At 53.3% G+C, this 21692-nt stretch overlaps 39 non-coding genes across 39 annotated transcripts; all 39 read left to right on the forward strand.

The window, feature by feature from the left end:
* The first annotated feature begins 99 nt into the window (after nt 1–99).
* On the forward strand, nt 100–172 carry TRNAA-AGC (transfer RNA alanine (anticodon AGC)). Its single transcript has one exon. It is a non-coding gene; the product is annotated as a tRNA-Ala (tRNA).
* Nucleotides 173–842: 670 nt separating this feature from the next.
* TRNAG-GCC (transfer RNA glycine (anticodon GCC)) lies at nt 843–913 on the forward strand. Its single transcript has one exon. It is a non-coding gene; the product is annotated as a tRNA-Gly (tRNA).
* Nucleotides 914–1274: 361 nt separating this feature from the next.
* On the forward strand, nt 1275–1347 carry TRNAA-UGC (transfer RNA alanine (anticodon UGC)). Its single transcript has one exon. It is a non-coding gene; the product is annotated as a tRNA-Ala (tRNA).
* Nucleotides 1348–1922: 575 nt separating this feature from the next.
* Nucleotides 1923–1993, forward strand: TRNAG-GCC (transfer RNA glycine (anticodon GCC)). Its single transcript has one exon. It is a non-coding gene; the product is annotated as a tRNA-Gly (tRNA).
* A 318-nt stretch (nt 1994–2311) lies between these two features.
* On the forward strand, nt 2312–2384 carry TRNAA-AGC (transfer RNA alanine (anticodon AGC)). Its single transcript has one exon. It is a non-coding gene; the product is annotated as a tRNA-Ala (tRNA).
* A 670-nt stretch (nt 2385–3054) lies between these two features.
* On the forward strand, nt 3055–3125 carry TRNAG-GCC (transfer RNA glycine (anticodon GCC)). Its single transcript has one exon. It is a non-coding gene; the product is annotated as a tRNA-Gly (tRNA).
* A 361-nt stretch (nt 3126–3486) lies between these two features.
* On the forward strand, nt 3487–3559 carry TRNAA-UGC (transfer RNA alanine (anticodon UGC)). The gene has a single exon. It is a non-coding gene; the product is annotated as a tRNA-Ala (tRNA).
* Nucleotides 3560–4134: 575 nt separating this feature from the next.
* TRNAG-GCC (transfer RNA glycine (anticodon GCC)) lies at nt 4135–4205 on the forward strand. The gene has a single exon. It is a non-coding gene; the product is annotated as a tRNA-Gly (tRNA).
* A 318-nt stretch (nt 4206–4523) lies between these two features.
* TRNAA-AGC (transfer RNA alanine (anticodon AGC)) lies at nt 4524–4596 on the forward strand. Its single transcript has one exon. It is a non-coding gene; the product is annotated as a tRNA-Ala (tRNA).
* Nucleotides 4597–5266: 670 nt separating this feature from the next.
* Nucleotides 5267–5337, forward strand: TRNAG-GCC (transfer RNA glycine (anticodon GCC)). The gene has a single exon. It is a non-coding gene; the product is annotated as a tRNA-Gly (tRNA).
* Nucleotides 5338–5698: 361 nt separating this feature from the next.
* TRNAA-UGC (transfer RNA alanine (anticodon UGC)) lies at nt 5699–5771 on the forward strand. Its single transcript has one exon. It is a non-coding gene; the product is annotated as a tRNA-Ala (tRNA).
* A 575-nt stretch (nt 5772–6346) lies between these two features.
* TRNAG-GCC (transfer RNA glycine (anticodon GCC)) lies at nt 6347–6417 on the forward strand. Its single transcript has one exon. It is a non-coding gene; the product is annotated as a tRNA-Gly (tRNA).
* Nucleotides 6418–6735: 318 nt separating this feature from the next.
* Nucleotides 6736–6808, forward strand: TRNAA-AGC (transfer RNA alanine (anticodon AGC)). Its single transcript has one exon. It is a non-coding gene; the product is annotated as a tRNA-Ala (tRNA).
* Nucleotides 6809–7478: 670 nt separating this feature from the next.
* TRNAG-GCC (transfer RNA glycine (anticodon GCC)) lies at nt 7479–7549 on the forward strand. The gene has a single exon. It is a non-coding gene; the product is annotated as a tRNA-Gly (tRNA).
* A 361-nt stretch (nt 7550–7910) lies between these two features.
* TRNAA-UGC (transfer RNA alanine (anticodon UGC)) lies at nt 7911–7983 on the forward strand. The gene has a single exon. It is a non-coding gene; the product is annotated as a tRNA-Ala (tRNA).
* Nucleotides 7984–8558: 575 nt separating this feature from the next.
* Nucleotides 8559–8629, forward strand: TRNAG-GCC (transfer RNA glycine (anticodon GCC)). Its single transcript has one exon. It is a non-coding gene; the product is annotated as a tRNA-Gly (tRNA).
* A 318-nt stretch (nt 8630–8947) lies between these two features.
* On the forward strand, nt 8948–9020 carry TRNAA-AGC (transfer RNA alanine (anticodon AGC)). Its single transcript has one exon. It is a non-coding gene; the product is annotated as a tRNA-Ala (tRNA).
* Nucleotides 9021–9690: 670 nt separating this feature from the next.
* On the forward strand, nt 9691–9761 carry TRNAG-GCC (transfer RNA glycine (anticodon GCC)). Its single transcript has one exon. It is a non-coding gene; the product is annotated as a tRNA-Gly (tRNA).
* A 361-nt stretch (nt 9762–10122) lies between these two features.
* TRNAA-UGC (transfer RNA alanine (anticodon UGC)) lies at nt 10123–10195 on the forward strand. Its single transcript has one exon. It is a non-coding gene; the product is annotated as a tRNA-Ala (tRNA).
* Nucleotides 10196–10770: 575 nt separating this feature from the next.
* Nucleotides 10771–10841, forward strand: TRNAG-GCC (transfer RNA glycine (anticodon GCC)). The gene has a single exon. It is a non-coding gene; the product is annotated as a tRNA-Gly (tRNA).
* Nucleotides 10842–11159: 318 nt separating this feature from the next.
* Nucleotides 11160–11232, forward strand: TRNAA-AGC (transfer RNA alanine (anticodon AGC)). The gene has a single exon. It is a non-coding gene; the product is annotated as a tRNA-Ala (tRNA).
* A 670-nt stretch (nt 11233–11902) lies between these two features.
* Nucleotides 11903–11973, forward strand: TRNAG-GCC (transfer RNA glycine (anticodon GCC)). The gene has a single exon. It is a non-coding gene; the product is annotated as a tRNA-Gly (tRNA).
* A 361-nt stretch (nt 11974–12334) lies between these two features.
* TRNAA-UGC (transfer RNA alanine (anticodon UGC)) lies at nt 12335–12407 on the forward strand. The gene has a single exon. It is a non-coding gene; the product is annotated as a tRNA-Ala (tRNA).
* Nucleotides 12408–12982: 575 nt separating this feature from the next.
* Nucleotides 12983–13053, forward strand: TRNAG-GCC (transfer RNA glycine (anticodon GCC)). Its single transcript has one exon. It is a non-coding gene; the product is annotated as a tRNA-Gly (tRNA).
* Nucleotides 13054–13371: 318 nt separating this feature from the next.
* Nucleotides 13372–13444, forward strand: TRNAA-AGC (transfer RNA alanine (anticodon AGC)). Its single transcript has one exon. It is a non-coding gene; the product is annotated as a tRNA-Ala (tRNA).
* Nucleotides 13445–14114: 670 nt separating this feature from the next.
* On the forward strand, nt 14115–14185 carry TRNAG-GCC (transfer RNA glycine (anticodon GCC)). Its single transcript has one exon. It is a non-coding gene; the product is annotated as a tRNA-Gly (tRNA).
* A 361-nt stretch (nt 14186–14546) lies between these two features.
* Nucleotides 14547–14619, forward strand: TRNAA-UGC (transfer RNA alanine (anticodon UGC)). Its single transcript has one exon. It is a non-coding gene; the product is annotated as a tRNA-Ala (tRNA).
* A 575-nt stretch (nt 14620–15194) lies between these two features.
* Nucleotides 15195–15265, forward strand: TRNAG-GCC (transfer RNA glycine (anticodon GCC)). Its single transcript has one exon. It is a non-coding gene; the product is annotated as a tRNA-Gly (tRNA).
* Nucleotides 15266–15583: 318 nt separating this feature from the next.
* TRNAA-AGC (transfer RNA alanine (anticodon AGC)) lies at nt 15584–15656 on the forward strand. The gene has a single exon. It is a non-coding gene; the product is annotated as a tRNA-Ala (tRNA).
* A 670-nt stretch (nt 15657–16326) lies between these two features.
* Nucleotides 16327–16397, forward strand: TRNAG-GCC (transfer RNA glycine (anticodon GCC)). The gene has a single exon. It is a non-coding gene; the product is annotated as a tRNA-Gly (tRNA).
* A 361-nt stretch (nt 16398–16758) lies between these two features.
* Nucleotides 16759–16831, forward strand: TRNAA-UGC (transfer RNA alanine (anticodon UGC)). Its single transcript has one exon. It is a non-coding gene; the product is annotated as a tRNA-Ala (tRNA).
* A 575-nt stretch (nt 16832–17406) lies between these two features.
* Nucleotides 17407–17477, forward strand: TRNAG-GCC (transfer RNA glycine (anticodon GCC)). The gene has a single exon. It is a non-coding gene; the product is annotated as a tRNA-Gly (tRNA).
* Nucleotides 17478–17795: 318 nt separating this feature from the next.
* Nucleotides 17796–17868, forward strand: TRNAA-AGC (transfer RNA alanine (anticodon AGC)). The gene has a single exon. It is a non-coding gene; the product is annotated as a tRNA-Ala (tRNA).
* Nucleotides 17869–18538: 670 nt separating this feature from the next.
* On the forward strand, nt 18539–18609 carry TRNAG-GCC (transfer RNA glycine (anticodon GCC)). The gene has a single exon. It is a non-coding gene; the product is annotated as a tRNA-Gly (tRNA).
* Nucleotides 18610–18970: 361 nt separating this feature from the next.
* On the forward strand, nt 18971–19043 carry TRNAA-UGC (transfer RNA alanine (anticodon UGC)). Its single transcript has one exon. It is a non-coding gene; the product is annotated as a tRNA-Ala (tRNA).
* A 575-nt stretch (nt 19044–19618) lies between these two features.
* Nucleotides 19619–19689, forward strand: TRNAG-GCC (transfer RNA glycine (anticodon GCC)). Its single transcript has one exon. It is a non-coding gene; the product is annotated as a tRNA-Gly (tRNA).
* Nucleotides 19690–20007: 318 nt separating this feature from the next.
* TRNAA-AGC (transfer RNA alanine (anticodon AGC)) lies at nt 20008–20080 on the forward strand. Its single transcript has one exon. It is a non-coding gene; the product is annotated as a tRNA-Ala (tRNA).
* A 670-nt stretch (nt 20081–20750) lies between these two features.
* Nucleotides 20751–20821, forward strand: TRNAG-GCC (transfer RNA glycine (anticodon GCC)). The gene has a single exon. It is a non-coding gene; the product is annotated as a tRNA-Gly (tRNA).
* Nucleotides 20822–21182: 361 nt separating this feature from the next.
* On the forward strand, nt 21183–21255 carry TRNAA-UGC (transfer RNA alanine (anticodon UGC)). Its single transcript has one exon. It is a non-coding gene; the product is annotated as a tRNA-Ala (tRNA).
* Nucleotides 21256–21692: the final 437 nt, after the last annotated feature.

Below are 21692 nucleotides of genomic sequence, written 5' to 3' on the forward strand. Positions count from 1 at the left end.
CCAGAGCAAGTTGTGGATTTAGCAAAACTGCCTATAGTTTACACATAGCCCAGGAGAGGACAGGGATCAGCCATAGCACAAGCAACAACCTCAAGCAAAGGGGGATTAGCTCAAATGGTAGAGCGCTCGCTTAGCATGCGAGAGGTAGCGGGATCGATGCCCGCATTCTCCAAATGCAGCTTTCCTGATTTGCCAGGAGACACCTTGCTTTTGTGTTTGATGTTGAAGCTTGGAACCGAGCGCCGTGAGCAACATGGGAAGCCGGAGTCCTCCTCATAACGCGTGCCAAGGCGTTGCCACGTTTTTGTGGTGGCAACTGTGGCTTCAGCCAAAGTCACGTAGGCAGTGTTGGACAAAAGCAATCTAGTAAACAAAGCACGAGCAGGCCTCCATGGCCAAGAGACAATATTTCATTAGCGCAAAAGGTGCCAGTGCCATGCTTACGCTGAGAGCTTTGGACTCGTTGAATCACCTGAATCAGGTTCAACTTCTCTTTGTGTGCGAAAGAAAGGCCTTTGGGCCCGCACGCAAGCAAATATCGATTGGCATAGGAAAGGGCAACGTAGCAGAGGATGGTTTCGATCCATCGACCTCTGGGTTATGGGCCCAGCACGCTTCCGCTGCGCCACTCTGCTCTTGTCGCTGACCAACCTCAACAACCACATGTGGATGTAGTTTGCCAGCGATTCCCACGGGGAGTGGGTCCATGTGGCAAAGTCACAATGTAGACGACTAGGCGTTTCCATTGATTTTCGACCAGCGAATCCCAAGTCAAGCGTGGGCGAGAGCTGGACTCTCCTAGACCAGCTGAGCGAGGGTGGTGGCAAGTGGCCCGGCGTGGAGCATTGGTGGTTCAGTGGTAGAATTCTCGCCTGCCACGCGGGAGGCCCGGGTTCGATTCCCGGCCAATGCAATTATGGGCTCTTTGTGTTTGCAGCGCTCTCCCCCAATTTCCAGCCCCGTGGAGTGCATCAAGGCACAAGGTGTTTCTTGTCGAGAATGTACTAGGCGGTGTGAGTGCTTTTTGAAACCAGCCTTCTCCCAATTACATCATTGAAACCCATGGGGCCATACCTCTGAAGGGGCTCAGTTGTCAAAGGTCGTAGGAGGGAAAAAAAAGGGGGGTGCAAACCTTCTACGCTAGGAAAGCGGGTGGCTCTCCTGGTGTCTAGCGGCCAGAGCAGGTTGTGGATTTCGCAAAACTGACTATATTTTACACATAGCCCAGGAGAGGACAGGGATCAGCCATAGCGCAAGCAACACACTCGAGCAAAGGGGGATTAGCTCAAGTGGCAGAGCGCTCGCTTTGCATGCGAGAGGTAGCGGGATCGATGCCCGCATTCTCCAAACGCAGCTTTCCTGGTTTCACGGGAGGCACCTTGCTTTTGTGTTTGATGTTGAAGCTTGGAACCGAGCGCCGTGAGCAACATGGGAAGCCGGAGTGCTCCTCATAACATGTGCCAAGGCATTGCCACGTTTTTGTGGTGGCATCTGTGGCTTCAGCCAAAGTCTCGTAGGCAGTATTGGACAAAAGCAATCAATTAAAGAAAGCACGACCAGGCTTCCATGGCCAAGAGACAATATTCCATTAGGGGGAAAGGTGCCAGTGCCATGCTTACGCTGAGAGCTTTGGACTCGTTGAATCACCTGAATCAGGTTCAACTTCTCTTTGTGTGCGAAAGAAAGGCCTTTGGGCCCGCAAGCAAATATCGATTGGCATAGGAAAAGGCAACGTAGCAGAGGATGGTTTCGATCCATCGACCTCTGGGTTATGGGCCCAGCACGCTTCCGCTGCGCCACTCTGCTCTTGTCGCTGGCCATCCTCATGGATTTCGACAAGCGAATCCCAAGTCAAGCGTGGGCGAGAGCTGGACTCTCCTAGGCCAGCTGAGCGAGGGTGGTGGCGCCTGGCCCGGCGTGGAGCATTGGTGGTTCAGTGGTAGAATTCTCGCCTGCCACGCGGGAGGCCCGGGTTCGATTCCCGGCCAATGCAATTATGGGCTCTTGGTGTTTGTAGCTCTCTCCCCCAATTTCCAGCCCCATGGAATGCCTCAAGGCACAAGGTGTTTCTTGTCGAGAATGTATTAGGCGGTGTGAGTGCTTTTTGAAACCACCTTCTCCCAATGACATCATTGAAACCCATGGGGCCATACTTCAGAAGGGGCTCAGTTGTCCAAGGTCTTGGGGGAGTGGCTCTCCTGGTGTCTAGCGGCCAGAGCAAGTTGTGGATTTAGCAAAACTGCCTATAGTTTACACATAGCCCAGGAGAGGACAGGGATCAGCCATAGCACAAGCAACAACCTCAAGCAAAGGGGGATTAGCTCAAATGGTAGAGCGCTCGCTTAGCATGCGAGAGGTAGCGGGATCGATGCCCGCATTCTCCAAATGCAGCTTTCCTGATTTGCCAGGAGACACCTTGCTTTTGTGTTTGATGTTGAAGCTTGGAACCGAGCGCCGTGAGCAACATGGGAAGCCGGAGTCCTCCTCATAACGCGTGCCAAGGCGTTGCCACGTTTTTGTGGTGGCAACTGTGGCTTCAGCCAAAGTCACGTAGGCAGTGTTGGACAAAAGCAATCTAGTAAACAAAGCACGAGCAGGCCTCCATGGCCAAGAGACAATATTTCATTAGCGCAAAAGGTGCCAGTGCCATGCTTACGCTGAGAGCTTTGGACTCGTTGAATCACCTGAATCAGGTTCAACTTCTCTTTGTGTGTGAAAGAAAGGCCTTTGGGCCCGCACGCAAGCAAATATCGATTGGCATAGGAAAGGGCAACGTAGCAGAGGATGGTTTCGATCCATCGACCTCTGGGTTATGGGCCCAGCACGCTTCCGCTGCGCCACTCTGCTCTTGTCGCTGACCAACCTCAACAACCACATGTGGATGTAGTTTGCCAGCGATTCCCACGGGGAGTGGGTCCATGTGGCAAAGTCACAATGTAGACGACTAGGCGTTTCCATTGATTTTCGACCAGCGAATCCCAAGTCAAGCGTGGGCGAGAGCTGGACTCTCCTAGACCAGCTGAGCGAGGGTGGTGGCGCGTGGCCCGGCGTGGAGCATTGGTGGTTCAGTGGTAGAATTCTCGCCTGCCACGCGGGAGGCCCGGGTTCGATTCCCGGCCAATGCAATTATGGGCTCTTTGTGTTTGCAGCGCTCTCCCCCAATTTCCAGCCCCGTGGAGTGCATCAAGGCACAAGGTGTTTCTTGTCGAGAATGTACTAGGCGGTGTGAGTGCTTTTTGAAACCAGCCTTCTCCCAATTACATCATTGAAACCCATGGGGCCATACCTCTGAAGGGGCTCAGTTGTCAAAGGTCGTAGGAGGGAAAAAAAAGGGGGGTGCAAACCTTCTACGCTAGGAAAGCGGGTGGCTCTCCTGGTGTCTAGCGGCCAGAGCAGGTTGTGGATTTCGCAAAACTGACTATATTTTACACATAGCCCAGGAGAGGACAGGGATCAGCCATAGCGCAAGCAACACACTCGAGCAAAGGGGGATTAGCTCAAGTGGCAGAGCGCTCGCTTTGCATGCGAGAGGTAGCGGGATCGATGCCCGCATTCTCCAAACGCAGCTTTCCTGGTTTCACGGGAGGCACCTTGCTTTTGTGTTTGATGTTGAAGCTTGGAACCGAGCGCCGTGAGCAACATGGGAAGCCGGAGTGCTCCTCATAACATGTGCCAAGGCATTGCCACGTTTTTGTGGTGGCATCTGTGGCTTCAGCCAAAGTCACGTAGGCAGTATTGGACAAAAGCAATCAATTAAAGAAAGCACGACCAGGCTTCCATGGCCAAGAGACAATATTCCATTAGGGGGAAAGGTGCCAGTGCCATGCTTACGCTGAGAGCTTTGGACTCGTTGAATCACCTGAATCAGGTTCAACTTCTCTTTGTGTGCGAAAGAAAGGCCTTTGGGCCCGCAAGCAAATATCGATTGGCATAGGAAAAGGCAACGTAGCAGAGGATGGTTTCGATCCATCGACCTCTGGGTTATGGGCCCAGCACGCTTCCGCTGCGCCACTCTGCTCTTGTCGCTGACCATCCTCATGGATTTCGACAAGCGAATCCCAAGTCAAGCGTGGGCGAGAGCTGGACTCTCCTAGGCCAGCTGAGCGAGGGTGGTGGCGCCTGGCCCGGCGTGGAGCATTGGTGGTTCAGTGGTAGAATTCTCGCCTGCCACGCGGGAGGCCCGGGTTCGATTCCCGGCCAATGCAATTATGGGCTCTTGGTGTTTGTAGCTCTCTCCCCCAATTTCCAGCCCCATGGAATGCCTCAAGGCACAAGGTGTTTCTTGTCGAGAATGTATTAGGCGGTGTGAGTGCTTTTTGAAACCACCTTCTCCCAATGACATCATTGAAACCCATGGGGCCATACTTCAGAAGGGGCTCAGTTGTCCAAGGTCTTGGGGGAGTGGCTCTCCTGGTGTCTAGCGGCCAGAGCAAGTTGTGGATTTAGCAAAACTGCCTATAGTTTACACATAGCCCAGGAGAGGACAGGGATCAGCCATAGCACAAGCAACAACCTCAAGCAAAGGGGGATTAGCTCAAATGGTAGAGCGCTCGCTTAGCATGCGAGAGGTAGCGGGATCGATGCCCGCATTCTCCAAATGCAGCTTTCCTGATTTGCCAGGAGACACCTTGCTTTTGTGTTTGATGTTGAAGCTTGGAACCGAGCGCCGTGAGCAACATGGGAAGCCGGAGTCCTCCTCATAACGCGTGCCAAGGCGTTGCCACGTTTTTGTGGTGGCAACTGTGGCTTCAGCCAAAGTCACGTAGGCAGTGTTGGACAAAAGCAATCTAGTAAACAAAGCACGAGCAGGCCTCCATGGCCAAGAGACAATATTTCATTAGCGCAAAAGGTGCCAGTGCCATGCTTACGCTGAGAGCTTTGGACTCGTTGAATCACCTGAATCAGGTTCAACTTCTCTTTGTGTGCGAAAGAAAGGCCTTTGGGCCCGCACGCAAGCAAATATCGATTGGCATAGAAAAAGGCAACGTAGCAGAGGATGGTTTCGATCCATCGACCTCTGGGTTATGGGCCCAGCACGCTTCCGCTGCGCCACTCTGCTCTTGTCGCTGACCAACCTCAACAACCACATGTGGATGTAGTTTGCCAGCGATTCCCACGGGGAGTGGGTCCATGTGGCAAAGTCACAATGTAGACGACTAGGCGTTTCCATTGATTTTCGACCAGCGAATCCCAAGTCAAGCGTGGGCGAGAGCTGGACTCTCCTAGACCAGCTGAGCGAGGGTGGTGGCAAGTGGCCCGGCGTGGAGCATTGGTGGTTCAGTGGTAGAATTCTCGCCTGCCACGCGGGAGGCCCGGGTTCGATTCCCGGCCAATGCAATTATGGGCTCTTTGTGTTTGCAGCGCTCTCCCCCAATTTCCAGCCCCGTGGAGTGCATCAAGGCACAAGGTGTTTCTTGTCGAGAATGTACTAGGCGGTGTGAGTGCTTTTTGAAACCAGCCTTCTCCCAATTACATCATTGAAACCCATGGGGCCATACCTCTGAAGGGGCTCAGTTGTCAAAGGTCGTAGGAGGGAAAAAAAAGGGGGGTGCAAACCTTCTACGCTAGGAAAGCGGGTGGCTCTCCTGGTGTCTAGCGGCCAGAGCAGGTTGTGGATTTCGCAAAACTGACTATATTTTACACATAGCCCAGGAGAGGACAGGGATCAGCCATAGCGCAAGCAACACACTCGAGCAAAGGGGGATTAGCTCAAGTGGCAGAGCGCTCGCTTTGCATGCGAGAGGTAGCGGGATCGATGCCCGCATTCTCCAAACGCAGCTTTCCTGGTTTCACGGGAGGCACCTTGCTTTTGTGTTTGATGTTGAAGCTTGGAACCGAGCGCCGTGAGCAACATGGGAAGCCGGAGTGCTCCTCATAACATGTGCCAAGGCATTGCCACGTTTTTGTGGTGGCATCTGTGGCTTCAGCCAAAGTCACGTAGGCAGTATTGGACAAAAGCAATCAATTAAAGAAAGCACGACCAGGCTTCCATGGCCAAGAGACAATATTCCATTAGGGGGAAAGGTGCCAGTGCCATGCTTACGCTGAGAGCTTTGGACTCGTTGAATCACCTGAATCAGGTTCAACTTCTCTTTGTGTGCGAAAGAAAGGCCTTTGGGCCCGCAAGCAAATATCGATTGGCATAGGAAAAGGCAACGTAGCAGAGGATGGTTTCGATCCATCGACCTCTGGGTTATGGGCCCAGCACGCTTCCGCTGCGCCACTCTGCTCTTGTCGCTGGCCATCCTCATGGATTTCGACAAGCGAATCCCAAGTCAAGCGTGGGCGAGAGCTGGACTCTCCTAGGCCAGCTGAGCGAGGGTGGTGGCGCCTGGCCCGGCGTGGAGCATTGGTGGTTCAGTGGTAGAATTCTCGCCTGCCACGCGGGAGGCCCGGGTTCGATTCCCGGCCAATGCAATTATGGGCTCTTGGTGTTTGTAGCTCTCTCCCCCAATTTCCAGCCCCATGGAATGCCTCAAGGCACAAGGTGTTTCTTGTCGAGAATGTATTAGGCGGTGTGAGTGCTTTTTGAAACCACCTTCTCCCAATGACATCATTGAAACCCATGGGGCCATACTTCAGAAGGGGCTCAGTTGTCCAAGGTCTTGGGGGAGTGGCTCTCCTGGTGTCTAGCGGCCAGAGCAAGTTGTGGATTTAGCAAAACTGCCTATAGTTTACACATAGCCCAGGAGAGGACAGGGATCAGCCATAGCACAAGCAACAACCTCAAGCAAAGGGGGATTAGCTCAAATGGTAGAGCGCTCGCTTAGCATGCGAGAGGTAGCGGGATCGATGCCCGCATTCTCCAAATGCAGCTTTCCTGATTTGCCAGGAGACACCTTGCTTTTGTGTTTGATGTTGAAGCTTGGAACCGAGCGCCGTGAGCAACATGGGAAGCCGGAGTCCTCCTCATAACGCGTGCCAAGGCGTTGCCACGTTTTTGTGGTGGCAACTGTGGCTTCAGCCAAAGTCACGTAGGTAGTGTTGGACAAAAGCAATCTAGTAAACAAAGCACGAGCAGGCCTCCATGGCCAAGAGACAATATTTCATTAGTGCAAAAGGTGCCAGTGCCATGCTTACGCTGAGAGCTTTGGACTCGTTGAATCACCTGAATCAGGTTCAACTTCTCTTTGTGTGCGAAAGAAAGGCCTTTGGGCCCGCACGCAAGCAAATATCGATTGGCATAGGAAAGGGCAACGTAGCAGAGGATGGTTTCGATCCATCGACCTCTGGGTTATGGGCCCAGCACGCTTCCGCTGCGCCACTCTGCTCTTGTCGCTGACCAACCTCAACAACCACATGTGGATGTAGTTTGCCAGCGATTCCCACGGGGAGTGGGTCCATGTGGCAAAGTCACAATGTAGACGACTAGGCGTTTCCATTGATTTTCGACCAGCGAATCCCAAGTCAAGCGTGGGCGAGAGCTGGACTCTCCTAGACCAGCTGAGCGAGGGTGGTGGCAAGTGGCCCGGCGTGGAGCATTGGTGGTTCAGTGGTAGAATTCTCGCCTGCCACGCGGGAGGCCCGGGTTCGATTCCCGGCCAATGCAATTATGGGCTCTTTGTGTTTGCAGCGCTCTCCCCCAATTTCCAGCCCCGTGGAGTGCATCAAGGCACAAGGTGTTTCTTGTCGAGAATGTACTAGGCGGTGTGAGTGCTTTTTGAAACCAGCCTTCTCCCAATTACATCATTGAAACCCATGGGGCCATACCTCTGAAGGGGCTCAGTTGTCAAAGGTCGTAGGAGGGAAAAAAAAGGGGGGTGCAAACCTTCTACGCTAGGAAAGCGGGTGGCTCTCCTGGTGTCTAGCGGCCAGAGCAGGTTGTGGATTTCGCAAAACTGACTATATTTTACACATAGCCCAGGAGAGGACAGGGATCAGCCATAGCGCAAGCAACACACTCGAGCAAAGGGGGATTAGCTCAAGTGGCAGAGCGCTCGCTTTGCATGCGAGAGGTAGCGGGATCGATGCCCGCATTCTCCAAACGCAGCTTTCCTGGTTTCACGGGAGGCACCTTGCTTTTGTGTTTGATGTTGAAGCTTGGAACCGAGCGCCGTGAGCAACATGGGAAGCCGGAGTGCTCCTCATAACATGTGCCAAGGCATTGCCACGTTTTTGTGGTGGCATCTGTGGCTTCAGCCAAAGTCTCGTAGGCAGTATTGGACAAAAGCAATCAATTAAAGAAAGCACGACCAGGCTTCCATGGCCAAGAGACAATATTCCATTAGGGGGAAAGGTGCCAGTGCCATGCTTACGCTGAGAGCTTTGGACTCGTTGAATCACCTGAATCAGGTTCAACTTCTCTTTGTGTGCGAAAGAAAGGCCTTTGGGCCCGCAAGCAAATATCGATTGGCATAGGAAAAGGCAACGTAGCAGAGGATGGTTTCGATCCATCGACCTCTGGGTTATGGGCCCAGCACGCTTCCGCTGCGCCACTCTGCTCTTGTCGCTGGCCATCCTCATGGATTTCGACAAGCGAATCCCAAGTCAAGCGTGGGCGAGAGCTGGACTCTCCTAGGCCAGCTGAGCGAGGGTGGTGGCGCCTGGCCCGGCGTGGAGCATTGGTGGTTCAGTGGTAGAATTCTCGCCTGCCACGCGGGAGGCCCGGGTTCGATTCCCGGCCAATGCAATTATGGGCTCTTGGTGTTTGTAGCTCTCTCCCCCAATTTCCAGCCCCATGGAATGCCTCAAGGCACAAGGTGTTTCTTGTCGAGAATGTATTAGGCGGTGTGAGTGCTTTTTGAAACCACCTTCTCCCAATGACATCATTGAAACCCATGGGGCCATACTTCAGAAGGGGCTCAGTTGTCCAAGGTCTTGGGGGAGTGGCTCTCCTGGTGTCTAGCGGCCAGAGCAAGTTGTGGATTTAGCAAAACTGCCTATAGTTTACACATAGCCCAGGAGAGGACAGGGATCAGCCATAGCACAAGCAACAACCTCAAGCAAAGGGGGATTAGCTCAAATGGTAGAGCGCTCGCTTAGCATGCGAGAGGTAGCGGGATCGATGCCCGCATTCTCCAAATGCAGCTTTCCTGATTTGCCAGGAGACACCTTGCTTTTGTGTTTGATGTTGAAGCTTGGAACCGAGCGCCGTGAGCAACATGGGAAGCCGGAGTCCTCCTCATAACGCGTGCCAAGGCGTTGCCACGTTTTTGTGGTGGCAACTGTGGCTTCAGCCAAAGTCACGTAGGCAGTGTTGGACAAAAGCAATCTAGTAAACAAAGCACGAGCAGGCCTCCATGGCCAAGAGACAATATTTCATTAGCGCAAAAGGTGCCAGTGCCATGCTTACGCTGAGAGCTTTGGACTCGTTGAATCACCTGAATCAGGTTCAACTTCTCTTTGTGTGCGAAAGAAAGGCCTTTGGGCCCGCACGCAAGCAAATATCGATTGGCATAGGAAAGGGCAACGTAGCAGAGGATGGTTTCGATCCATCGACCTCTGGGTTATGGGCCCAGCACGCTTCCGCTGCGCCACTCTGCTCTTGTCGCTGACCAACCTCAACAACCACATGTGGATGTAGTTTGCCAGCGATTCCCACGGGGAGTGGGTCCATGTGGCAAAGTCACAATGTAGACGACTAGGCGTTTCCATTGATTTTCGACCAGCGAATCCCAAGTCAAGCGTGGGCGAGAGCTGGACTCTCCTAGACCAGCTGAGCGAGGGTGGTGGCGCCTGGCCCGGCGTGGAGCATTGGTGGTTCAGTGGTAGAATTCTCGCCTGCCACGCGGGAGGCCCGGGTTCGATTCCCGGCCAATGCAATTATGGGCTCTTTGTGTTTGCAGCGCTCTCCCCCAATTTCCAGCCCCGTGGAGTGCATCAAGGCACAAGGTGTTTCTTGTCGAGAATGTACTAGGCGGTGTGAGTGCTTTTTGAAACCAGCCTTCTCCCAATTACATCATTGAAACCCATGGGGCCATACCTCTGAAGGGGCTCAGTTGTCAAAGGTCGTAGGAGGGAAAAAAAAGGGGGGTGCAAACCTTCTACGCTAGGAAAGCGGGTGGCTCTCCTGGTGTCTAGCGGCCAGAGCAGGTTGTGGATTTCGCAAAACTGACTATATTTTACACATAGCCCAGGAGAGGACAGGGATCAGCCATAGCGCAAGCAACACACTCGAGCAAAGGGGGATTAGCTCAAGTGGCAGAGCGCTCGCTTTGCATGCGAGAGGTAGCGGGATCGATGCCCGCATTCTCCAAACGCAGCTTTCCTGGTTTCACGGGAGGCACCTTGCTTTTGTGTTTGATGTTGAAGCTTGGAACCGAGCGCCGTGAGCAACATGGGAAGCCGGAGTGCTCCTCATAACATGTGCCAAGGCATTGCCACGTTTTTGTGGTGGCATCTGTGGCTTCAGCCAAAGTCACGTAGGCAGTATTGGACAAAAGCAATCAATTAAAGAAAGCACGACCAGGCTTCCATGGCCAAGAGACAATATTCCATTAGGGGGAAAGGTGCCAGTGCCATGCTTACGCTGAGAGCTTTGGACTCGTTGAATCACCTGAATCAGGTTCAACTTCTCTTTGTGTGCGAAAGAAAGGCCTTTGGGCCCGCAAGCAAATATCGATTGGCATAGGAAAAGGCAACGTAGCAGAGGATGGTTTCGATCCATCGACCTCTGGGTTATGGGCCCAGCACGCTTCCGCTGCGCCACTCTGCTCTTGTCGCTGACCATCCTCATGGATTTCGACAAGCGAATCCCAAGTCAAGCGTGGGCGAGAGCTGGACTCTCCTAGGCCAGCTGAGCGAGGGTGGTGGCGCCTGGCCCGGCGTGGAGCATTGGTGGTTCAGTGGTAGAATTCTCGCCTGCCACGCGGGAGGCCCGGGTTCGATTCCCGGCCAATGCAATTATGGGCTCTTGGTGTTTGTAGCTCTCTCCCCCAATTTCCAGCCCCATGGAATGCCTCAAGGCACAAGGTGTTTCTTGTCGAGAATGTATTAGGCGGTGTGAGTGCTTTTTGAAACCACCTTCTCCCAATGACATCATTGAAACCCATGGGGCCATACTTCAGAAGGGGCTCAGTTGTCCAAGGTCTTGGGGGAGTGGCTCTCCTGGTGTCTAGCGGCCAGAGCAAGTTGTGGATTTAGCAAAACTGCCTATAGTTTACACATAGCCCAGGAGAGGACAGGGATCAGCCATAGCACAAGCAACAACCTCAAGCAAAGGGGGATTAGCTCAAATGGTAGAGCGCTCGCTTAGCATGCGAGAGGTAGCGGGATCGATGCCCGCATTCTCCAAATGCAGCTTTCCTGATTTGCCAGGAGACACCTTGCTTTTGTGTTTGATGTTGAAGCTTGGAACCGAGCGCCGTGAGCAACATGGGAAGCCGGAGTCCTCCTCATAACGCGTGCCAAGGCGTTGCCACGTTTTTGTGGTGGCAACTGTGGCTTCAGCCAAAGTCACGTAGGCAGTGTTGGACAAAAGCAATCTAGTAAACAAAGCACGAGCAGGCCTCCATGGCCAAGAGACAATATTTCATTAGCGCAAAAGGTGCCAGTGCCATGCTTACGCTGAGAGCTTTGGACTCGTTGAATCACCTGAATCAGGTTCAACTTCTCTTTGTGTGCGAAAGAAAGGCCTTTGGGCCCGCACGCAAGCAAATATCGATTGGCATAGAAAAAGGCAACGTAGCAGAGGATGGTTTCGATCCATCGACCTCTGGGTTATGGGCCCAGCACGCTTCCGCTGCGCCACTCTGCTCTTGTCGCTGACCAACCTCAACAACCACATGTGGATGTAGTTTGCCAGCGATTCCCACGGGGAGTGGGTCCATGTGGCAAAGTCACAATGTAGACGACTAGGCGTTTCCATTGATTTTCGACCAGCGAATCCCAAGTCAAGCGTGGGCGAGAGCTGGACTCTCCTAGACCAGCTGAGCGAGGGTGGTGGCAAGTGGCCCGGCGTGGAGCATTGGTGGTTCAGTGGTAGAATTCTCGCCTGCCACGCGGGAGGCCCGGGTTCGATTCCCGGCCAATGCAATTATGGGCTCTTTGTGTTTGCAGCGCTCTCCCCCAATTTCCAGCCCCGTGGAGTGCATCAAGGCACAAGGTGTTTCTTGTCGAGAATGTACTAGGCGGTGTGAGTGCTTTTTGAAACCAGCCTTCTCCCAATTACATCATTGAAACCCATGGGGCCATACCTCTGAAGGGGCTCAGTTGTCAAAGGTCGTAGGAGGGAAAAAAAAGGGGGGTGCAAACCTTCTACGCTAGGAAAGCGGGTGGCTCTCCTGGTGTCTAGCGGCCAGAGCAGGTTGTGGATTTCGCAAAACTGACTATATTTTACACATAGCCCAGGAGAGGACAGGGATCAGCCATAGCGCAAGCAACACACTCGAGCAAAGGGGGATTAGCTCAAGTGGCAGAGCGCTCGCTTTGCATGCGAGAGGTAGCGGGATCGATGCCCGCATTCTCCAAACGCAGCTTTCCTGGTTTCACGGGAGGCACCTTGCTTTTGTGTTTGATGTTGAAGCTTGGAACCGAGCGCCGTGAGCAACATGGGAAGCCGGAGTGCTCCTCATAACATGTGCCAAGGCATTGCCACGTTTTTGTGGTGGCATCTGTGGCTTCAGCCAAAGTCACGTAGGCAGTATTGGACAAAAGCAATCAATTAAAGAAAGCACGACCAGGCTTCCATGGCCAAGAGACAATATTCCATTAGGGGGAAAGGTGCCAGTGCCATGCTTACGCTGAGAGCTTTGGACTCGTTGAATCACCTGAATCAGGTTCAACTTCTCTTTGTGTGCGAAAGAAAGGCCTTTGGGCCCGCAAGCAAATATCGATTGGCATAGGAAAAGGCAACGTAGCAGAGGATGGTTTCGATCCATCGACCTCTGGGTTATGGGCCCAGCACGCTTCCGCTGCGCCACTCTGCTCTTGTCGCTGGCCATCCTCATGGATTTCGACAAGCGAATCCCAAGTCAAGCGTGGGCGAGAGCTGGACTCTCCTAGGCCAGCTGAGCGAGGGTGGTGGCGCCTGGCCCGGCGTGGAGCATTGGTGGTTCAGTGGTAGAATTCTCGCCTGCCACGCGGGAGGCCCGGGTTCGATTCCCGGCCAATGCAATTATGGGCTCTTGGTGTTTGTAGCTCTCTCCCCCAATTTCCAGCCCCATGGAATGCCTCAAGGCACAAGGTGTTTCTTGTCGAGAATGTATTAGGCGGTGTGAGTGCTTTTTGAAACCACCTTCTCCCAATGACATCATTGAAACCCATGGGGCCATACTTCAGAAGGGGCTCAGTTGTCCAAGGTCTTGGGGGAGTGGCTCTCCTGGTGTCTAGCGGCCAGAGCAAGTTGTGGATTTAGCAAAACTGCCTATAGTTTACACATAGCCCAGGAGAGGACAGGGATCAGCCATAGCACAAGCAACAACCTCAAGCAAAGGGGGATTAGCTCAAATGGTAGAGCGCTCGCTTAGCATGCGAGAGGTAGCGGGATCGATGCCCGCATTCTCCAAATGCAGCTTTCCTGATTTGCCAGGAGACACCTTGCTTTTGTGTTTGATGTTGAAGCTTGGAACCGAGCGCCGTGAGCAACATGGGAAGCCGGAGTCCTCCTCATAACGCGTGCCAAGGCGTTGCCACGTTTTTGTGGTGGCAACTGTGGCTTCAGCCAAAGTCACGTAGGCAGTGTTGGACAAAAGCAATCTAGTAAACAAAGCACGAGCAGGCCTCCATGGCCAAGAGACAATATTTCATTAGTGCAAAAGGTGCCAGTGCCATGCTTACGCTGAGAGCTTTGGACTCGTTGAATCACCTGAATCAGGTTCAACTTCTCTTTGTGTGCGAAAGAAAGGCCTTTGGGCCCGCACGCAAGCAAATATCGATTGGCATAGGAAAGGGCAACGTAGCAGAGGATGGTTTCGATCCATCGACCTCTGGGTTATGGGCCCAGCACGCTTCCGCTGCGCCACTCTGCTCTTGTCGCTGACCAACCTCAACAACCACATGTGGATGTAGTTTGCCAGCGATTCCCACGGGGAGTGGGTCCATGTGGCAAAGTCACAATGTAGACGACTAGGCGTTTCCATTGATTTTCGACCAGCGAATCCCAAGTCAAGCGTGGGCGAGAGCTGGACTCTCCTAGACCAGCTGAGCGAGGGTGGTGGCAAGTGGCCCGGCGTGGAGCATTGGTGGTTCAGTGGTAGAATTCTCGCCTGCCACGCGGGAGGCCCGGGTTCGATTCCCGGCCAATGCAATTATGGGCTCTTTGTGTTTGCAGCGCTCTCCCCCAATTTCCAGCCCCGTGGAGTGCATCAAGGCACAAGGTGTTTCTTGTCGAGAATGTACTAGGCGGTGTGAGTGCTTTTTGAAACCAGCCTTCTCCCAATTACATCATTGAAACCCATGGGGCCATACCTCTGAAGGGGCTCAGTTGTCAAAGGTCGTAGGAGGGAAAAAAAAGGGGGGTGCAAACCTTCTACGCTAGGAAAGCGGGTGGCTCTCCTGGTGTCTAGCGGCCAGAGCAGGTTGTGGATTTCGCAAAACTGACTATATTTTACACATAGCCCAGGAGAGGACAGGGATCAGCCATAGCGCAAGCAACACACTCGAGCAAAGGGGGATTAGCTCAAGTGGCAGAGCGCTCGCTTTGCATGCGAGAGGTAGCGGGATCGATGCCCGCATTCTCCAAACGCAGCTTTCCTGGTTTCACGGGAGGCACCTTGCTTTTGTGTTTGATGTTGAAGCTTGGAACCGAGCGCCGTGAGCAACATGGGAAGCCGGAGTGCTCCTCATAACATGTGCCAAGGCATTGCCACGTTTTTGTGGTGGCATCTGTGGCTTCAGCCAAAGTCACGTAGGCAGTATTGGACAAAAGCAATCAATTAAAGAAAGCACGACCAGGCTTCCATGGCCAAGAGACAATATTCCATTAGGGGGAAAGGTGCCAGTGCCATGCTTACGCTGAGAGCTTTGGACTCGTTGAATCACCTGAATCAGGTTCAACTTCTCTTTGTGTGCGAAAGAAAGGCCTTTGGGCCCGCAAGCAAATATCGATTGGCATAGGAAAAGGCAACGTAGCAGAGGATGGTTTCGATCCATCGACCTCTGGGTTATGGGCCCAGCACGCTTCCGCTGCGCCACTCTGCTCTTGTCGCTGGCCATCCTCATGGATTTCGACAAGCGAATCCCAAGTCAAGCGTGGGCGAGAGCTGGACTCTCCTAGGCCAGCTGAGCGAGGGTGGTGGCGCCTGGCCCGGCGTGGAGCATTGGTGGTTCAGTGGTAGAATTCTCGCCTGCCACGCGGGAGGCCCGGGTTCGATTCCCGGCCAATGCAATTATGGGCTCTTGGTGTTTGTAGCTCTCTCCCCCAATTTCCAGCCCCATGGAATGCCTCAAGGCACAAGGTGTTTCTTGTCGAGAATGTATTAGGCGGTGTGAGTGCTTTTTGAAACCACCTTCTCCCAATGACATCATTGAAACCCATGGGGCCATACTTCAGAAGGGGCTCAGTTGTCCAAGGTCTTGGGGGAGTGGCTCTCCTGGTGTCTAGCGGCCAGAGCAAGTTGTGGATTTAGCAAAACTGCCTATAGTTTACACATAGCCCAGGAGAGGACAGGGATCAGCCATAGCACAAGCAACAACCTCAAGCAAAGGGGGATTAGCTCAAATGGTAGAGCGCTCGCTTAGCATGCGAGAGGTAGCGGGATCGATGCCCGCATTCTCCAAATGCAGCTTTCCTGATTTGCCAGGAGACACCTTGCTTTTGTGTTTGATGTTGAAGCTTGGAACCGAGCGCCGTGAGCAACATGGGAAGCCGGAGTCCTCCTCATAACGCGTGCCAAGGCATTGCCACGTTTTTGTGGTGGCAACTGTGGCTTCAGCCAAAGTCACGTAGGCAGTGTTGGACAAAAGCAATCTAGTAAACAAAGCACGAGCAGGCCTCCATGGCCAAGAGACAATATTTCATTAGCGCAAAAGGTGCCAGTGCCATGCTTACGCTGAGAGCTTTGGACTCGTTGAATCACCTGAATCAGGTTCAACTTCTCTTTGTGTGCGAAAGAAAGGCCTTTGGGCCCGCACGCAAGCAAATATCGATTGGCATAGGAAAGGGCAACGTAGCAGAGGATGGTTTCGATCCATCGACCTCTGGGTTATGGGCCCAGCACGCTTCCGCTGCGCCACTCTGCTCTTGTCGCTGACCAACCTCAACAACCACATGTGGATGTAGTTTGCCAGCGATTCCCACGGGGAGTGGGTCCATGTGGCAAAGTCACAATGTAGACGACTAGGCGTTTCCATTGATTTTCGACCAGCGAATCCCAAGTCAAGCGTGGGCGAGAGCTGGACTCTCCTAGACCAGCTGAGCGAGGGTGGTGGCAAGTGGCCCGGCGTGGAGCATTGGTGGTTCAGTGGTAGAATTCTCGCCTGCCACGCGGGAGGCCCGGGTTCGATTCCCGGCCAATGCAATTATGGGCTCTTTGTGTTTGCAGCGCTCTCCCCCAATTTCCAGCCCCGTGGAGTGCATCAAGGCACAAGGTGTTTCTTGTCGAGAATGTACTAGGCGGTGTGAGTGCTTTTTGAAACCAGCCTTCTCCCAATTACATCATTGAAACCCATGGGGCCATACCTCTGAAGGGGCTCAGTTGTCAAAGGTCGTAGGAGGGAAAAAAAAGGGGGGTGCAAACCTTCTACGCTAGGAAAGCGGGTGGCTCTCCTGGTGTCTAGCGGCCAGAGCAGGTTGTGGATTTCGCAAAACTGACTATATTTTACACATAGCCCAGGAGAGGACAGGGATCAGCCATAGCGCAAGCAACACACTCGAGCAAAGGGGGATTAGCTCAAGTGGCAGAGCGCTCGCTTTGCATGCGAGAGGTAGCGGGATCGATGCCCGCATTCTCCAAACGCAGCTTTCCTGGTTTCACGGGAGGCACCTTGCTTTTGTGTTTGATGTTGAAGCTTGGAACCGAGCGCCGTGAGCAACATGGGAAGCCGGAGTGCTCCTCATAACATGTGCCAAGGCATTGCCACGTTTTTGTGGTGGCATCTGTGGCTTCAGCCAAAGTCTCGTAGGCAGTATTGGACAAAAGCAATCAATTAAAGAAAGCACGACCAGGCTTCCATGGCCAAGAGACAATATTCCATTAGGGGGAAAGGTGCCAGTGCCATGCTTACGCTGAGAGCTTTGGACTCGTTGAATCACCTGAATCAGGTTCAACTTCTCTTTGTGTGCGAAAGAAAGGCCTTTGGGCCCGCAAGCAAATATCGATTGGCATAGGAAAAGGCAACGTAGCAGAGGATGGTTTCGATCCATCGACCTCTGGGTTATGGGCCCAGCACGCTTCCGCTGCGCCACTCTGCTCTTGTCGCTGGCCATCCTCATGGATTTCGACAAGCGAATCCCAAGTCAAGCGTGGGCGAGAGCTGGACTCTCCTAGGCCAGCTGAGCGAGGGTGGTGGCGCCTGGCCCGGCGTGGAGCATTGGTGGTTCAGTGGTAGAATTCTCGCCTGCCACGCGGGAGGCCCGGGTTCGATTCCCGGCCAATGCAATTATGGGCTCTTGGTGTTTGTAGCTCTCTCCCCCAATTTCCAGCCCCATGGAATGCCTCAAGGCACAAGGTGTTTCTTGTCGAGAATGTATTAGGCGGTGTGAGTGCTTTTTGAAACCACCTTCTCCCAATGACATCATTGAAACCCATGGGGCCATACTTCAGAAGGGGCTCAGTTGTCCAAGGTCTTGGGGGAGTGGCTCTCCTGGTGTCTAGCGGCCAGAGCAAGTTGTGGATTTAGCAAAACTGCCTATAGTTTACACATAGCCCAGGAGAGGACAGGGATCAGCCATAGCACAAGCAACAACCTCAAGCAAAGGGGGATTAGCTCAAATGGTAGAGCGCTCGCTTAGCATGCGAGAGGTAGCGGGATCGATGCCCGCATTCTCCAAATGCAGCTTTCCTGATTTGCCAGGAGACACCTTGCTTTTGTGTTTGATGTTGAAGCTTGGAACCGAGCGCCGTGAGCAACATGGGAAGCCGGAGTCCTCCTCATAACGCGTGCCAAGGCGTTGCCACGTTTTTGTGGTGGCAACTGTGGCTTCAGCCAAAGTCACGTAGGCAGTGTTGGACAAAAGCAATCTAGTAAACAAAGCACGAGCAGGCCTCCATGGCCAAGAGACAATATTTCATTAGCGCAAAAGGTGCCAGTGCCATGCTTACGCTGAGAGCTTTGGACTCGTTGAATCACCTGAATCAGGTTCAACTTCTCTTTGTGTGCGAAAGAAAGGCCTTTGGGCCCGCACGCAAGCAAATATCGATTGGCATAGGAAAGGGCAACGTAGCAGAGGATGGTTTCGATCCATCGACCTCTGGGTTATGGGCCCAGCACGCTTCCGCTGCGCCACTCTGCTCTTGTCGCTGACCAACCTCAACAACCACATGTGGATGTAGTTTGCCAGCGATTCCCACGGGGAGTGGGTCCATGTGGCAAAGTCACAATGTAGACGACTAGGCGTTTCCATTGATTTTCGACCAGCGAATCCCAAGTCAAGCGTGGGCGAGAGCTGGACTCTCCTAGACCAGCTGAGCGAGGGTGGTGGCGCCTGGCCCGGCGTGGAGCATTGGTGGTTCAGTGGTAGAATTCTCGCCTGCCACGCGGGAGGCCCGGGTTCGATTCCCGGCCAATGCAATTATGGGCTCTTTGTGTTTGCAGCGCTCTCCCCCAATTTCCAGCCCCGTGGAGTGCATCAAGGCACAAGGTGTTTCTTGTCGAGAATGTACTAGGCGGTGTGAGTGCTTTTTGAAACCAGCCTTCTCCCAATTACATCATTGAAACCCATGGGGCCATACCTCTGAAGGGGCTCAGTTGTCAAAGGTCGTAGGAGGGAAAAAAAAGGGGGGTGCAAACCTTCTACGCTAGGAAAGCGGGTGGCTCTCCTGGTGTCTAGCGGCCAGAGCAGGTTGTGGATTTCGCAAAACTGACTATATTTTACACATAGCCCAGGAGAGGACAGGGATCAGCCATAGCGCAAGCAACACACTCGAGCAAAGGGGGATTAGCTCAAGTGGCAGAGCGCTCGCTTTGCATGCGAGAGGTAGCGGGATCGATGCCCGCATTCTCCAAACGCAGCTTTCCTGGTTTCACGGGAGGCACCTTGCTTTTGTGTTTGATGTTGAAGCTTGGAACCGAGCGCCGTGAGCAACATGGGAAGCCGGAGTGCTCCTCATAACATGTGCCAAGGCATTGCCACGTTTTTGTGGTGGCATCTGTGGCTTCAGCCAAAGTCACGTAGGCAGTATTGGACAAAAGCAATCAATTAAAGAAAGCACGACCAGGCTTCCATGGCCAAGAGACAATATTCCATTAGGGGGAAAGGTGCCAGTGCCATGCTTACGCTGAGAGCTTTGGACTCGTTGAATCACCTGAATCAGGTTCAACTTCTCTTTGTGTGCGAAAGAAAGGCCTTTGGGCCCGCAAGCAAATATCGATTGGCATAGGAAAAGGCAACGTAGCAGAGGATGGTTTCGATCCATCGACCTCTGGGTTATGGGCCCAGCACGCTTCCGCTGCGCCACTCTGCTCTTGTCGCTGACCATCCTCATGGATTTCGACAAGCGAATCCCAAGTCAAGCGTGGGCGAGAGCTGGACTCTCCTAGGCCAGCTGAGCGAGGGTGGTGGCGCCTGGCCCGGCGTGGAGCATTGGTGGTTCAGTGGTAGAATTCTCGCCTGCCACGCGGGAGGCCCGGGTTCGATTCCCGGCCAATGCAATTATGGGCTCTTGGTGTTTGTAGCTCTCTCCCCCAATTTCCAGCCCCATGGAATGCCTCAAGGCACAAGGTGTTTCTTGTCGAGAATGTATTAGGCGGTGTGAGTGCTTTTTGAAACCACCTTCTCCCAATGACATCATTGAAACCCATGGGGCCATACTTCAGAAGGGGCTCAGTTGTCCAAGGTCTTGGGGGAGTGGCTCTCCTGGTGTCTAGCGGCCAGAGCAAGTTGTGGATTTAGCAAAACTGCCTATAGTTTACACATAGCCCAGGAGAGGACAGGGATCAGCCATAGCACAAGCAACAACCTCAAGCAAAGGGGGATTAGCTCAAATGGTAGAGCGCTCGCTTAGCATGCGAGAGGTAGCGGGATCGATGCCCGCATTCTCCAAATGCAGCTTTCCTGATTTGCCAGGAGACACCTTGCTTTTGTGTTTGATGTTGAAGCTTGGAACCGAGCGCCGTGAGCAACATGGGAAGCCGGAGTCCTCCTCATAACGCGTGCCAAGGCGTTGCCACGTTTTTGTGGTGGCAACTGTGGCTTCAGCCAAAGTCACGTAGGCAGTGTTGGACAAAAGCAATCTAGTAAACAAAGCACGAGCAGGCCTCCATGGCCAAGAGACAATATTTCATTAGCGCAAAAGGTGCCAGTGCCATGCTTACGCTGAGAGCTTTGGACTCGTTGAATCACCTGAATCAGGTTCAACTTCTCTTTGTGTGCGAAAGAAAGGCCTTTGGGCCCGCACGCAAGCAAATATCGATTGGCATAGGAAAGGGCAACGTAGCAGAGGATGGTTTCGATCCATCGACCTCTGGGTTATGGGCCCAGCACGCTTCCGCTGCGCCACTCTGCTCTTGTCGCTGACCAACCTCAACAACCACATGTGGATGTAGTTTGCCAGCGATTCCCACGGGGAGTGGGTCCATGTGGCAAAGTCACAATGTAGACGACTAGGCGTTTCCATTGATTTTCGACCAGCGAATCCCAAGTCAAGCGTGGGCGAGAGCTGGACTCTCCTAGACCAGCTGAGCGAGGGTGGTGGCAAGTGGCCCGGCGTGGAGCATTGGTGGTTCAGTGGTAGAATTCTCGCCTGCCACGCGGGAGGCCCGGGTTCGATTCCCGGCCAATGCAATTATGGGCTCTTTGTGTTTGCAGCGCTCTCCCCCAATTTCCAGCCCCGTGGAGTGCATCAAGGCACAAGGTGTTTCTTGTCGAGAATGTACTAGGCGGTGTGAGTGCTTTTTGAAACCAGCCTTCTCCCAATTACATCATTGAAACCCATGGGGCCATACCTCTGAAGGGGCTCAGTTGTCAAAGGTCGTAGGAGGGAAAAAAAAGGGGGGTGCAAACCTTCTACGCTAGGAAAGCGGGTGGCTCTCCTGGTGTCTAGCGGCCAGAGCAGGTTGTGGATTTCGCAAAACTGACTATATTTTACACATAGCCCAGGAGAGGACAGGGATCAGCCATAGCGCAAGCAACACACTCGAGCAAAGGGGGATTAGCTCAAGTGGCAGAGCGCTCGCTTTGCATGCGAGAGGTAGCGGGATCGATGCCCGCATTCTCCAAACGCAGCTTTCCTGGTTTCACGGGAGGCACCTTGCTTTTGTGTTTGATGTTGAAGCTTGGAACCGAGCGCCGTGAGCAACATGGGAAGCCGGAGTGCTCCTCATAACATGTGCCAAGGCATTGCCACGTTTTTGTGGTGGCATCTGTGGCTTCAGCCAAAGTCACGTAGGCAGTATTGGACAAAAGCAATCAATTAAAGAAAGCACGACCAGGCTTCCATGGCCAAGAGACAATATTCCATTAGGGGGAAAGGTGCCAGTGCCATGCTTACGCTGAGAGCTTTGGACTCGTTGAATCACCTGAATCAGGTTCAACTTCTCTTTGTGTGCGAAAGAAAGGCCTTTGGGCCCGCAAGCAAATATCGATTGGCATAGGAAAAGGCAACGTAGCAGAGGATGGTTTCGATCCATCGACCTCTGGGTTATGGGCCCAGCAC

This window comes from Lithobates pipiens, unplaced genomic scaffold (assembly GCF_037356315.1).
Source record: "Lithobates pipiens isolate NorthernLeopardFrog02 unplaced genomic scaffold, aLitPip1_a1.2 Scaffold_18, whole genome shotgun sequence".
NCBI classification, from domain to species: Eukaryota; Metazoa; Chordata; class Amphibia; order Anura; family Ranidae; genus Lithobates; species Lithobates pipiens.